Source organism: Sapajus apella, unplaced genomic scaffold (genome assembly GCF_009761245.1).
Source record: "Sapajus apella isolate SASKATOON/1434 unplaced genomic scaffold, GSC_monkey_1.0 scaffold56, whole genome shotgun sequence".
NCBI classification, from domain to species: Eukaryota; Metazoa; Chordata; class Mammalia; order Primates; family Cebidae; genus Sapajus; species Sapajus apella.
In genome coordinates, this window is record NW_022436996.1 from 8,787,659 (window position 1) to 8,802,610 (window position 14,952).

The window sequence follows — 14,952 nt, forward strand, 5'->3', positions numbered from 1 at the left end:
TTTTTTTTTTTTTTCCTTCTGCTACTTTGAGGTTTGGTTTGTTCCTCTTTTCTAGTTTCTTGAGGTACACTGTTAGGTTGTTTATTTGAAGTCTTTCCATTTTTTAATGTAAGTGCTTATGGCTATAAACTTCACCGTTAATACCGCTTCTACTGTATCCCATAGATTTTGGTATGTTGTATTTCCATTTTCATTTATTTCAAATTATTTAACAATTTCCTTCTTAGTTTCTTCATTGGCCCATTGGTCATTCAGGAGCATGTTGTGTAATTTCCATCTATTTGTACAGTTTCCGAGGTGCCTCTTGTTATTGATTTCTAGCTTTATTCCATTGTGGTCAGAAAAGATACTTGATATGATCTTTGCTGTTTTGAATTTGTTGAGATTTGTTGTGTGGCCTAACAAATGGTCTGTTCTGGAGAATGTCCTATGGACTGATGAGATAAAATGTGTATTCTGCAGCAGTTGGTTTCAATGTTTTATCAATGTCTGTTAGGTCCACTTCGGCTACAGTAAAATTTAACTCCAATGTTTTTTTGTTGATTTTCTCCCTTGGATTATATACCCATTGCCAAAAGAGGGGTGTTGAAGTCCCTTACTATTATTGTATTGCAGTCTCTCTCTCCTTTTAGATATATTAACACCTGCTTTATATATTTGGGTGGTTCAGTGTTGAGTGAATATGTATTTATTATTGCTATATCCTCTTGCTGAATTGATACCTTTATTATTATGTAATGACCATCTTTGTCTCTTTTTACAGTTTTTGATTTAAAGTCTATTATATCTGATACAAATATATAACATACACTTTAGTTACTCCTGCTCTTTTTTGTTTGTTTCCATGGACTATCTTTTTCCAACCCTACACTTTCAATCTTTCTGTGCCTTTATAAGGCAAATTTCTTGTAGGTGGTATATACTTGAGTCTTGTTGTTAATCTGTTCAGCCACTTTGTGTCTTTTAATTGGAGAATTTAGTGCATTTACCTTCAATGTTTCTATACTGCTGCTATTTTGTTACTTGTTTTCTAATTGTTTTGTAACTCTTGTCTTCCTTTGTGATTAAGTGATTTTCTGTAGTAGTATATTTTAATTTGTTGCTTTTTATTGTTACTGTGTCTAGTATACATTTTTGTTTTCTGATTACAATGAGGCTTACAAAAAGTTCTGTAGTTATAACAAGTTATTTAAAACTAATACCAGAATGGGAAATAAAGATGGCAGATAGGAGGTGAGACTAGCTTGCAGCTCCCACTCAGATGGACAGAGCAGCACATGGAGACTCACCTCATGAACTTTTGTTCCAGGAGCTACTACATAAACACACCAGGAAAGCCAAGAGAATTCACAAGCCCATTGAAGGAACTGAATTCATGCTGCAGGCTTCCTGAGATGTCAAAAAACTGTGAGTCTGCTTGTTTTCTCAAAGGGAAGCTTGTGTTCTGGGGCAAGTTCTCAGCCCTAGTCACTGACTGCCTCGAAATAGACTTGGCGCTGTTGAGGGGCATGGTGGGAGTGAGACTGACCTTTAGGACTGAAGGCTGCATGGGAACAGGGTGCAGGGTGAGGCCTGTGACTGCTGAGAGAATTTGCCACCACCAAGCCAGCACTACAAGAACTGCTAAAAGTCACTCTAAATCTTAAATCCTCAAAATACACCAAAATACAACCTCTTAAAGCATAAATCTCACAGGACTTACAAAACAATAACACAATTTAAAAGCCCTAACAAGGTATTCAAGTAACTAATAGCACAATGAATAGAATAGTACCTTACATCTCAATGCTAACATTGACTATGAATGGCCAACATGCTCCACCTAAAAGATACAGAATGGCAGAATTAATCAAAAATCCACCACCCAAATTTCTACTGTCTTCAGGAGACTCACCTGACACATAAAGACTCACGTAAACATAAGGTAAAGGGGTGGAAAAAGATATTCCATGCAAATGGACACCAAATACAATCAAGAGCAGCTATTCTTATATCAGACAAAATAAATTTAAAGAAACAGCAGTTTAAAAAGACAAAGAGGAACATTATATAATGATAAAAACACTAGTTCAACAGAAAAATATTACAATACTAAATATATATGTACCTAACACTGGCACATCCAAATTTATAAAACAATTACTATTGAACTTAAGAAATGAGATCGACAGCAACACAATAATAGTGCAGGACTTTAATACTCCACTGAGAGCACTAGATAGGTCATCAAGACAGAAAATCAATAAATAAACGGTGGATTAACTATACCCTTGGACAAATTGACTTAACAGATATTTACACATCATTCTACTCAATAACTGAATAATATACATTATGTTCATCATCACATGGAAGATTCTCCAAGATAGATCACAAGATAGGCCACAAAACAAGTGTCAGTAAATTTAAGAAAATTAAAATTATGTCAAGTACTCTCTCAGGCTACAGTGGAATAAAATTGGAAATCAACTCCAGAAGAAACCCTCAAAACCATGCAAACACATGGAAACTAAATAACCCGCACCTGAATGATTGTTGAGTCAACAATGAAATCAAGATGGAAATTTAAAAATTCTTTGAACTCAACAATAATAGTAACACAATCTATCAAAACCTCTGGGATACAGCATAAGTGATGCTAAGAGGAAAGCTCCTAGCATTAAATGCCTATATCAAAAAGTCTGAAAGAGCACACACAGGCAATCTAAGGTCACACCTCATGGAACTGGAGAAACAAGAACAATTCAAACCCAAACCCAGGAGAAGCAAAGAAATAACAAAGATCTGAACTAAATGAAATTGAAACAACAGCAACAACAAAAAGACAAAAGATAAATAAAACAAAAAGCTGGTTCTTTGGAAAGATAAATAAAATTGATCAACCGTTGGCAAGATTAACCAAGAAAAGAAGAGACAAGATCCAAATAAGCTCACTAGAAACAAAAGGGGAGATGTTATAACTGTTAGCACAGAAATACAAGAGATTATTCAAGGCTACTATATACACCTTTACATGCATAAACTAGAAAACCTTGAGGAGACAGATAAATTCCTGAAAATATACAGTCCTCCTAGATTAAACCAGGAAGATGTAGAATCTCTGAGCAGACCAATAGCAAGCAGCAAGATTGAAATGGTAATTTAAAAAATTTCCAACACAAATAAAGTCCAGGACCAGATGGATTCACATCAGAATTCTTTCAGACATTCAAAGAATTGGCACCAATCCTATTGACACCATTCCAAAAGATAGAGAAAGAGAAATTCCTCCCTAAATCATTCTATGAAGTCAGTATCACCCTAATACCAAAACCAGGAAAGAACATTACAAGAAAGGGAAACTACCAATATCCCTGACGCACATAGATACAAAAATCCTGAACAAATTACTAGCGAACCAAATCCAACAGCATACCAAAAAAAAAATCCATCATGACCAAATGGGTTTTATAGATGGGATGCAGGGATGGTTTAACACACATAAGTCAATAAATATGATATACCACATAAACAGAATTAAAACAAAAATCACATGATCATCTCAATAGATGCAAAAAAAGGATTTGATAAAATCCAGCATCCCTGTAGGATTAAACTGCTCAGCAAAACTGGCATAGATGGGACATACCTTCATGTAATAAAAGCCATCTATGTCAAACCCACAGCTAACATTATACTAAACAGGAAAAGTTGAAAGCATTTCCCCGGATAATTGGAACAGGATAAATGCCCACTTTCACCAATTCTCTTCAACATAGTACTGGAAGTGTTAGCCAGAGCAATCAGACAAGAGAAAGAAATAAACGGCATCCAAATTGGTAAAGAAGAAGTCAAACTTCTGCTATTTGCTGATGATATGATTGTATACCTAGAAAACACTAAAGACTTATTCAAAAAGCTCCTAGATTTGGTAAATGAATTCAGCAAAATTTCATGATACAAAATTAATGTACACAGATCAGTAGCTCTGCTATACACTAACAGCAACCAAGCTGAGAATGAAATCAAGAACTCAACCCCTTTCACAATAGCTGCAAAAATAAATAAAACACTTAGAAACGTACCTAACCAAGGACATGAAAGACTTCCACAAGGAAAACTAAAAAACACATCTTAAAGAAATCATAGATGGCACAAAAAAATGGAAACACTTCCCATGCTCATAGATGGGTAAAATCAATATTGTGAAAATGACCATACTGCCAAAAGAAACATAAAAAGTCAAAGCAATTCCCATCAAAATATCACCATCATACTTCACAGAATTACAAAAATTAAACCTAAAATTCATATGGACCCCAAAAAAGTGCCTGCATAGCCAAAGTAAGAGTAAGCAAAAGGAACAAAACTGGAGGCATCACATGACCTGACTCCAAACTATACTACAAGGCCATAGTCACCAAAACAGCATGGTATTGACATAAAGGCACATAGGCCAATGGAAAAGAATAGAAAACCCAGGAATAAAGCCAAATACTTACAGCCAACTGATCTTCAACAAAGCAAACAAAACCATAAAGTGGAAAAAGAACACCCTATTCAACAAATGATGCTGAGATAATTGGCAGACCACATGTAGAAGAATGAAACTGGATTCTCGTCTCTCACCTTATAATAAAAAAATTAACTCAAGATGAATCAAAGACTTAAATCTAAGATCTGAAACCATAAATATTCTAGAAAATAACATTGGAAAAACCCTTTCAGACATTGGCTTAGGCAAAGACTTTGTGACAAACAACCCAAAAGCAAAGGCAACAAAAATAAGTAGATGGGAGGTAATTAAACTAAAAAGCTTCTGCACAACAAAAGAAATAATCAGCAGAGCTAACAGACAACCCACAGAATAGGAAAAAATCATCACAATCTACACATCTGACAAAGGGCTAATATCCAGAGTCTACAAAGAACTCAAACAAAGCAGCAAGAAAAAAAATCCCATCAGAAAGTATCCTAAGGCATGAATACAATTCTCAAAAGAAGATATACAAATAGCCAACAAGCATATGGAAAAGTGCTCAACATCACTAATTATCAGGGAAATGCAAATCAAAACCACAATGCAATATCACCTAACTCCTGGTGAACATAACAAGAAAACAATTTTATTTTTTTGATTATGGAAGAATGGCCATAATAAAAAAAATTTAAAAATAGATGTTGGCATGAGTGTGAAAATGGAACACTTTTACACTGTTTTACACTGTTGGTTGGAATGTGAAATAATGCAAAGAACTAAAAGTAGATCTACTGTTTGATCCAGCAATCCCACTACTAGGTATCTACTCAGAGGAAAATAAGTCATTATATAAAAAAAGATACTTGCACACACATATTTATAGCAGCACAATTTGCAATTGCAAAAATATGGACTCAGCCCAAATGTCCATCAATCAACAAGTAGATAAAGAAAATGTGGTATATATATATATATACTATAGAATACTACTCATCCATAAAAAGGAAAAAATAATGGCATTTGCAGCAACATGGGTGGAATTGGAGACTATTATTCTAAGTGAAGTAATTCAGGAATGGAAAACCAAATGTCAAATATTTTCACTCATATGTGGGAGCTAAGCTGTCAGGACACAAAAGCATAACACATTGAACTTTGGGGACTTGCAGGAAAGGGTGGCAGATGGTGATGGATATGTGCCAGTGCCCCGATTTTGGTCTTCTGGCTTCCTGAGCCATAAGAGAATAAAACACTGTTGTTTTAAGTCACCCAGGTTGTGACAATCTGTTATAGTGGCCCTAGAAAACTAATTAAGTTACATATTCTTTCACCGTTTCTTCAGTATTTTATGTGTTACGATACAAAACCATGATTTATTAAAATCCTCTTTAAGTTACTGATCTTAACACTTCTTGGACAATATAGGATGTTACAACATTTTAAGTCCATTTATTCTCTATCTTGCCTTTTCTATTATTACTATCATGTTTTGAAAAACCCTACATATAATTTAAAGATGAGGCACATTATTATTATTTATTATTATTATTATTGCTTTACACAGTCAAAATTAATGCAGACTTACATGGATATTTACTTTTTCTGTTGCTCTTCATTCTTTCTGCATTTACACCTACCTTCTGACTCATCTTTCTTTTGCCTTAAAAACTCCCCTCTTTATTTTCTTTAGTAAGGATGTGTTGCTAACAAATTATCTGTTTTTGCTTTTTGGGATTGTCTTTATTGTATGTTTGTGTTTTAAGGATACTTTTGTTGGGTATAAAATTGTAGGTTGTCAGCTATTTTCTTTAAGTCCTTTCAAAGTGTCATTCTGTTGTCCTTTGGCTTCAATTTTTCTGTTGAAAAGTTAGTAATAGGTTTTATGTTATTTGGAAATGAATATTTCATTTTAATCTGGCTTATATTTATAGTATTTCTATACTATATATTTATAGTATTTCCTTTTGTCCTTTGGTTTTCAGTTATTTGTCTGTGAGTCTAGGCCTAGACCCCTTTTTTGTAAGTGAGGGCTTTTTCTTAATAGACTATTTTTAAGAACAGTTTTAGGTTCACAGCAAAATTGAGCAGAAGGTACAGAGAGTTCCCATGATAAATAAACCATAGTATATTTATCAATTCACATAGTTCCCTTTTTATTTATTCTAATTAGAGTTTGTAACTCTTGCAAGTTGCAGCTTGTCTCATTTCATTTGTTTTGAAAAATTATTGGTCAATATCTCTTAATGTATTACTCTACCTCTTTTCTCTTTCTCCTGTCCTTCTGGGTTTCAATTATATTTATGTTAGGCCATTTCTCCATGTCCCATATTCTCTTTTAGATTTTCTTTATCTTTCACTATTTGTGTCTCTGTGCATCAGTCTGGATATTTTCTTCTCACCTGTATTCTAGTTTACCAATTCCTACTTCAGCTGTGCCCACTGTGCTGTTAAACTCATCTACTAAGTTATTTATTTACATTATAGAATTACCATTTGATTCTTTTTATCATATCTAATTCTCCATTGCAATTATCTATCCTGCCATTTATTAATCACATTTAAACTTACAAATAACAGTTAAACTAAAGTCTATGTCTGGTAACTTTACTATCTGGCTTTCTCATGAATTTGTATCTATTATCTGTGTTTCTCTTGATTCTCACTCAATTTTATCCTTTTGAATGTTTGGTTGTTTTTGATTGAGTGACACATACTATATTTGAAAATGTGATATTTTGATATTCTTCAAGATATTAACTTTTTTCAGAGAAATTTGCTTTTCCTCTTGTCAGGCAGTTAGAGTAGAAGCAGATTATCATAGATCAATTTGGAAATGATATTATTCCAAATTAGATGTGAGTTTTTATGAAGCTGATCTAGCCCTGCAGGGGTCAAAGCTGAAGGGATGGGTGTGTTTATCAGGGCCGCTTTTCTCAACAATGAGAGCTCCAGTTTGTCCTCTCACTGTCTCACCTGAGCTTTTGTGCTTATCTCTTAGCATTGGCCACCCTCCTTTTATAGCAACCAGTCAGACAACCTCAAGAGCAATCTTTCAAAATACCTAATTCTCTCTGCTCAGAATTTATCAGTTACTCTCCAATTTCTAAGTCAGTAGTTTCCAAAGTGTGTTCCGTGGAAATTCTTCTAAAACCTCCAGTGGGATATGGAAGTGGTCAGGCTGCCAGGAGACTTGTGAACTCCCCCTGCACACACACACGTGCACGCACACACACACGCGCACACACACACACACACACGCACACTCCCACAGGGCAGTTTCTCATTGATCCAATTTCTATATTGCACTTCTCAGATTTTTATTTGAAGAAAGGGGGGCTTGGAGCTAAAATGATCTGATAGCACTTGACTTAGATAAGAGCATCTAAATAATGAACATGAGGCCAGGCAATGGTTCACGCCTGTAATCCTAGCACTCTGGAAGGCCAAGGCAGGTGGATCACTTGAGCTCAGGAGTTCAAGACCAGCCTGGGCAACATGCCAAAACCCCATCTCCACCAACAAATAAAATTAGCCAAGTGTGGTGGCATGTACTAAAGTCCCAGCTACTTGGGATGCTGAGGCAGCAGGATTCCTTGAGCCCAGAAGGTTGAGGCTGCCGTGAGCCAAGACCATGCCACTACACTCCAGCCCAGGTGACAAAGTGAGACCCTGTCTCAAAAAAATAGTAAAAATTTCAATAAATTATGAAGATGGTATACAGAACTACTTATGATCTCATCTCAGCCTTATTTCTTCCCTCTCATCCCTCACGCCATCCCATGGCCACCCACCATTCTAACCAGACTGAATTTTTTGTCATTCTCTATGCATGGTCCCATTCCCCCATATTTCAGACATTCTATTTCCTGTCTGGAATATTCCTTGACCCAAGTTTGCTTAGCAAACTTCTACTGATCCTTCACTGTTCAGCTCAAGTTAGCTGCTTTGAGAAGAGATCCCTGACTCCTAGGCAAGACTTACCACTCCTCCGCTCTCTTGAATTTTGTTTTCACATCTCTTCCCTTATTGTCGTTGATTGGCACAGCCATCTCTGACGAGTCAGTGAGCTCCTTGAGGCAAGGACTGCAGCTTTCATCTTTGTGCTGAACCCTGAGCAGTTTTTTATTGAACAAATGACAATGCATACTTGTTTTCCCAGGACAATCATAATTTCAGATATTTTCTTTTATTAAAATGAATACATAAATTATCCCACCTTTTTCTATACTTGAGGTCCAAATTGCATCTCCCAGAATTTCTCTTTGCACCAGTAAGTGACATAAAGATATTTTGTTATATTAAAAACCCTAAGTTTTCTGTTTAGAAAATACTGTCACCTTGATTTTATACACTTCATGACCAACACCTGGCTGAGGACCCGGTAAGTACTCAGGACAGACTTGCTGACTAACTTTTACTGAGTGGGTTTTGTCCTTAGCCAAGCTCGAAAGAACTCAGTGTTCCTATAAATATTTTTCATTTCATCTGACTAGCCTTTGATGCGACAGGCTTCCCCCACTCGGAAAGCCATTAGGGACAATTGTGAGGTCCTCAAAAATGGATGACTCAAAGGTCAGCCTTATAAAACTTCAAAACCTCTTGTAAATATGAGTCAGCATCTGAGTAATAAGCTTGTTTCTATTATAATTAATAATATCATTGCTGGGGTGGGCCATGTTCTGCACAGTAAGTGCTTCTGAATGTACATGGTGAGAAATCTAATTTTTGTACCTAAATTATTTTCAAAAGCTGTGGAGATTTTCATCATGGGAAAATTCAATAACTTTAGTTATTACAAATTTTAAATGCATTGAAAAACAAAACTCCGATGCCTGTTTGATATGTCTGGATTTTTCCATACTTCCATATTTGGAGTGTGCTTAAAGTAACGCCTTCCAGAATTCCTTTATCACCCACCCCATCTCCGCTGGTGCAAGGTGACCTCACTCCTGCCCTAGAGAGCTCAGGCACAGAGACTCGCACTCTGCTGAGGGGGCCTGGAGTGCCCCGTTGTTCGTTCCTGTCGCTCAAAGCTCTGATCCCAGAGAAGATGCCAGGGCCCTGGGATGGGTCACTGTCTAAGCTTATGACAGTCATAAACACCCGTGGTGTAGGCAGGTTTTAACATCAGCATATCAGAATAACTGAGGCTAGGGAAGGTTCTAGAAAACTTGAAAGGCAATCATGGATGGTAGGGCACTGAAATTTCCTCTGCACAGTTGCCACTTGCCCACCTTGCCTCTGGCTTTCTAATGCCACATGAGGATCTTACCTCCAGGTTGGTGGAGGGTGATGCCATCATGGTGGAAACTCAGCAGCGCCTGAGATGTCTGGAGCTGTGCTTCTCAGACAGAGGCACAGACCCCCTGAAAGGGAGATCCAGAGTGAGGAAAGATATGGGAGTGATACAGGAGCAGGGCAGGAAAGTGCTGGGTAGAGAAAGGCAGAGTCCCTGGCAAAGGTTCCATCCTCAGGCCTGTGACTGCAGACCTAGGTGAGGACAGGTAATTCTGTTTCTGTGCCCAAAGGTTGCATTTTCCAACCCTGGCCCACCACAGCCACCCCCCATCCTGTGCCTATAAAAGCCCCGAGACCCTAGTGAGCACAGGCACAAGCAGCTGGACACTGAGTGGAACTCACCAGCAGAAGAACACACTGGCAGACACCAGCAGATACCAGCAGACACCAGCGGGCCATCTATGGCGGGACAATGTGCAGGTCAGCTGAGGCCAGGTGGAGGAGAGCCTGGCCACTGGGCGGCCCAATTCCAGGGGAAGACCACTTTCCCACTCCATCCTCCTCCTGGCCTCTCCATCCACCTCACTGAGAGCTACCAGCACGTAATTTAAAAAGCTTACACCCATTCCCCCAAGCCCATGGGTGACCCAATTTTTCTGGCACAATAAGGCAAGAACCCCGGGATACAAAGCATTCTGTCCTTGTGATAAGGCAGACGGTCTAACTGAGCTGTTTAACATAAGCCACCTATGGATGGCTAAACTGAAAGAGCGCATTGTCACAGACACCTACTGGGGCTTCAGGAGCTGTAAACACCCTACCCTAGATGCTGCTAGAGCCTCACAACCTGCCTGTCTGCACACTCCCCCTAGAGGTTTGAGCAGTGGGACACCAAAAAAGTGAGCCACAGCCCCCATGTCACACCCTGTGAGGTGGATAAGGGAATGTTCCCCATTTCAGGAGCAAGAGAAGGGTCTTGAAACATCAAATCAACTTTTTTTTTTTCTCTCATTAAACTTTTTTAATGGGTCTCAAAATCTTGTGACAAATTTTTGGTCAAGTTGTTTCCATTAAAAAGTACTGACTTTAGGCCGGGGGTGGTGGCTCACGCCTGTAATCCAAGCACTTTGGAGGCCAAGGCGGGTGGATCACCTGAGGTTGGGAGTTCAAGACCAGCCTGACCAACATGGTGAAACCCGATCTTTAAAATAAAAAATAAAAAAAACTAATAACTTAAAACTGCCACATGCAAAAAAGAAAACCAAAGTGGTCCACAAAATATTGTCCTTTCCTTCTGAAGGTTTTACGATGCACTGTTATCATTAACCAGTTTTTTACTACTAAACTTAAATGACCAATTGAAACAAACAGTTCTGAGACCGTTCTTCCTCCACCACTGATTAAGACTGGGGTGGCAGGTATTAGGGAATATATTCATTTAGCCTTCCGAGTTTTCTGGGCAGAGTTGGTGACCTTGCCAGCTCCAGCAGTCTTCTTGTCCACTGCTTTGAGGATGCCCACTGCAACTGTCTGTCTCATATCATGAACAGCAAAGCGAACCAGACATGGATGGTCTGAGAAGCTCTCAACACGCATGGGCTTGCCAGGAGCCATATCAACGATGGCAGCATCACCAGACTTCAAGAATTTAGGGCCATCTTCCAGCTTTTTACCAGAAGGGTGATCAATCTTTTCCTTCAGCTCAGCAACCTCGCATGCAACGTGAGCCCTGTGGCAATCCAGTGCAGGGGCATAGCCAGTGCTGATTTGGCCTGGATGGTTCAGGGTAATCACCTGAGCAGTGAAACCAGTTGCTTCCATTGGTGGGTCGTTCTTGCTGTCACCAGAAACCTTGCCACGACGAACATCTTTGACAGACACATTCTTGACACTGAAGCCCACATTGTCCCCAGGAAGAGCTTCCCTCAAAGCTTCATGGTGCATTTCAGCAGATTTCACTTCAGTTGTAATGTTGACTAGAGCAAAGGTGATCACCATACCAGGTTTGAGAACACCAGCCTCCACTTGGCCAACAGGAACAGTACCGATACCGCCAATTTCGTAGACCTCCTGGAGAGGCAGGTGCAAGGGCTATATATTAGCCCTTAACTGACAATAGATATATTGTCAGTTAGACTAGTCGGTGGTAGGCTGCAGTCCAGAGCCTCAAGCAGCAGGTTCCACTGGCACTGCCATCCTTGCAAGTGACTTTCTAACCCTTCAACCAAGGCACATTAGCACTTGGCTCCAGCATGTTGTCACCATTCCAACCAGAAACTGGCACAAATGCTACTGCGTCGGGGTTGTAGCCAATTTTCTTAATGTAAGTGCTGACTTCCTTAACGATTTCCTCATATCTCTTCTGGCTCTCCGGTGGCTCAGTGGAATCTATTTTGTTAACACCAACAATTAGCTGCTTCACACCCAGTGTGTAAGCCAGAAGGGCGTGCTCTCGGGTCTGCCCATTCTCAGAGCTACCAGCTTCAAATTCACCAACACCAGCAGCAACAATCAGAACAGCACAGTCAGCCTGAGATGTCCCTGTAATTACATTTTTGATGAAGTCTCTGTGTCCTGGGGCATCAATGATAGTCACATAGTACTTGCTGGTCTTGAATTTCCACAAGGAGATACCAATAGTGATCCCACGTTCACGCTCGGCTTTCAGTTTATCCAAGACCCAGGCATACTTGAAGGAGCCCTTTCCCATCTCAGCAGCCTCCTTCTCCAGTTTTTCAATGGTTCTTTTGTCAATGCCATCACATTCGTAGATTAGATGGCCAGTAGTTGTAGACTTGCCCGAATCTACGTGTCCAATGACGACAATGTGGATATGAGTCTTTTCCTTTCCCATTTTGGCTTTTAGGGGTAGTTTTCACGACACCTGTGTTCTGGCAGCAAACCTGTTGGGAAAAAGACTTAAATCAAATTTTTACTGTGGTCAATAAGTCCCAATAATCTTTTGAAATTAAAACAAGCACGGAAGTTTTATAAAGGAGACAAGATTTACATGGATGGTTGAAGTAGGACAAAGCATCACAACTCTGGCTCCCGGAGAGCCATTTCAGGCAGCGTCCAGACACACAGGACGTACACTCACTTTCCTCTGTACTCAAAGGCTCTGGTATAGAATATTTTCGAGGCCCTGGCCTCCAGCCAGCCAATCCCAGAGGCTTGTAAGTCTCCCAGCTCTCAGCAGAAGAGGGACAGGAGGTAGCTTCTCAGAGCCATGGCCCTGTCCAACCCCATCTGCAATTTTCACTGAGGGATTCGAGGCAGGAACTTGGCACTGGCTCCATGGGAGAGACTCCAGGGCCAGCTGCAAGTTCTCCAGCACTTCACCACATCTAACAGCTGCAGGGTAACGCTCAGTGTGAGAGCACTCAGACAATGTATGTGAAGTTAAGTTTGCAGACACCACCTGGAACCCAAGGATGCCTGCTGCAATGCCTGGCCAACTTCCACCATGCCTTTGTATCTGTCAGGATAAGCTAGTAAACTGTGGAACAAGCAACCCCAAAACCATGTGTCTTATTACAGAAGAGTTTCGTGTTCATGCTGTAAGTAGCTTATCATGGGGTGGCTGGGGATTATATTCAATGTCCCCTGCCTCCAGGATGCAGGCAAATACAGTACCCACCTCCTCAAATATTGCTGGGTTACCATAGTAGAGGGAAAGAAAAAACACTGGCCAGAAATTGTCACATGGTCCAATCCAGCCAGAAGAAACCAGGAAGTGCCATCCAGCCATGTTCCTCAAGGGAAGCCAGCTGGAAATATTTAATGGCAGCAATGATTACCACAACCTTTTTGAAAACCCCAAGCCTAAACTTTTAGGCTGTGGTGACTGGTCCCAAGGGAAAAGCTCAGGTTGAAGGGAGCAGCTGGAAAAATAGAGGTACATCTGTTCTGCTGTACCTCCTGGAGTATAAGAAGCACTCACAGGGGCGCATGGATCGGTAGCCCCTACATCTACACAGTCTGCACCACACTCTTCCTGCCTCCCTGATACACGGAGTTGACATGTGGTCTCATGCTCAGCAGCCCTTCCAGGCTCTTTCTGGGTTTGCTGAAGATGGGTCATGATTTTTTTTTCCAGGAATGCTCAGCAGGAAGGCGGAGACTGTAGGGATTGCATCAGTATTAGAGCAGAGGTGGGGGGTGATTATTTGGACTATCATTTATCACATCACACACAGCAATCAATTAAGTCTTATACTAAATCATTGCTTTATGTTGCCTAAACCTGTCTGGTATATTAGGCACTGCAGGAGAGACAAGAGAAATAATATATAGCCCTTGCTCTCAGGGAACTCATAATCCAAGAGGTGAGTTAGGACACTGTCTATTACCTTGTATTATAATTTTTTTCTCAGTGCCAAATGAATGGTACCGATAATAAAAATTATGAGAGTTGGGCCGGGCGCGGTGGCTCAAGCCTGTAATCCCAGCACTTTGGGAGGCCGAGGCGGGTGGATCACGAGGTCAAGAGATCGAGACCATCCTGGTCAACATGGTGAAACCCTGTCTCTACTAAAACTACAAAAAATTAGCTGGGCATGGTGATGCGTGCCTGTAATCCCAGCTACTCAGGAGGCTGAGGCAGGAGAATTGCCTGAACCCAGGAGGTGGAGGTTGCGGTGAGCTGAGATCGCGCCATTGCACTCCAACTTGGGTAACATGAGTGAAACTCCGTCTCAAAAAAAAAAAAAAATTATGAGAGTTGAGATAATGCAGAGCTTGCTGCAGGCATGATTGGCATGGAGAGACTTCATTGAAAGAATTAGGGCATAAGCTAGTCTGGGAAAGGTGTGAGAACTTTGGGTGGGCAACAGGAGAGGGGAAATGCATGAGGAAAGGCACAGGAATGGAAACTCTCATGAAAGGCACAGGAGTGGAAACTCTCACGCCTGCTTTTGACACATGCGCACACAGGCTGACTCATAGTTAGAAATGGAGGGAAAAGCTTTGGAAGCCTCATATTTCAATCCAAGGAGGTTTATCTTCACACTTTCTGCAGAGGCTGGAGGACCAGCTACCAGAGATGCTTTGCAATAGATCCCTGTCTTCAGAGGAGGACAGAGCAAGTCATCATTTCTCTAACTCAGCAGTCAGGAGAGCCCCACCTTCACCCTTACTTCAACCTGTACAAGGAATTTGTTAAAAAGAGAACTTCTTGTAAAATAAGTTTTCTCTACAATACTCAGGACGCATCCCAGAGACATTTTGATTCAGCAGATATGAGATGGGATCCA

The 14,952-nt window shown here is 40.2% G+C and overlaps 1 pseudogene across 1 annotated transcript; it reads right to left on the reverse strand.

The window, feature by feature from the left end:
- Positions 1-10,917: 10,917 nt before the first annotated feature.
- Positions 10,918-12,616, reverse strand: LOC116527899 (annotated as a pseudogene). The gene is made up of 2 exons (XR_004258780.1): positions 11,823-12,616; positions 10,918-11,790 (listed from the first exon to the last, which is right to left on the reverse strand). The product of XR_004258780.1 is annotated as an elongation factor 1-alpha 1-like (transcript).
- Positions 12,617-14,952: the final 2,336 nt, after the last annotated feature.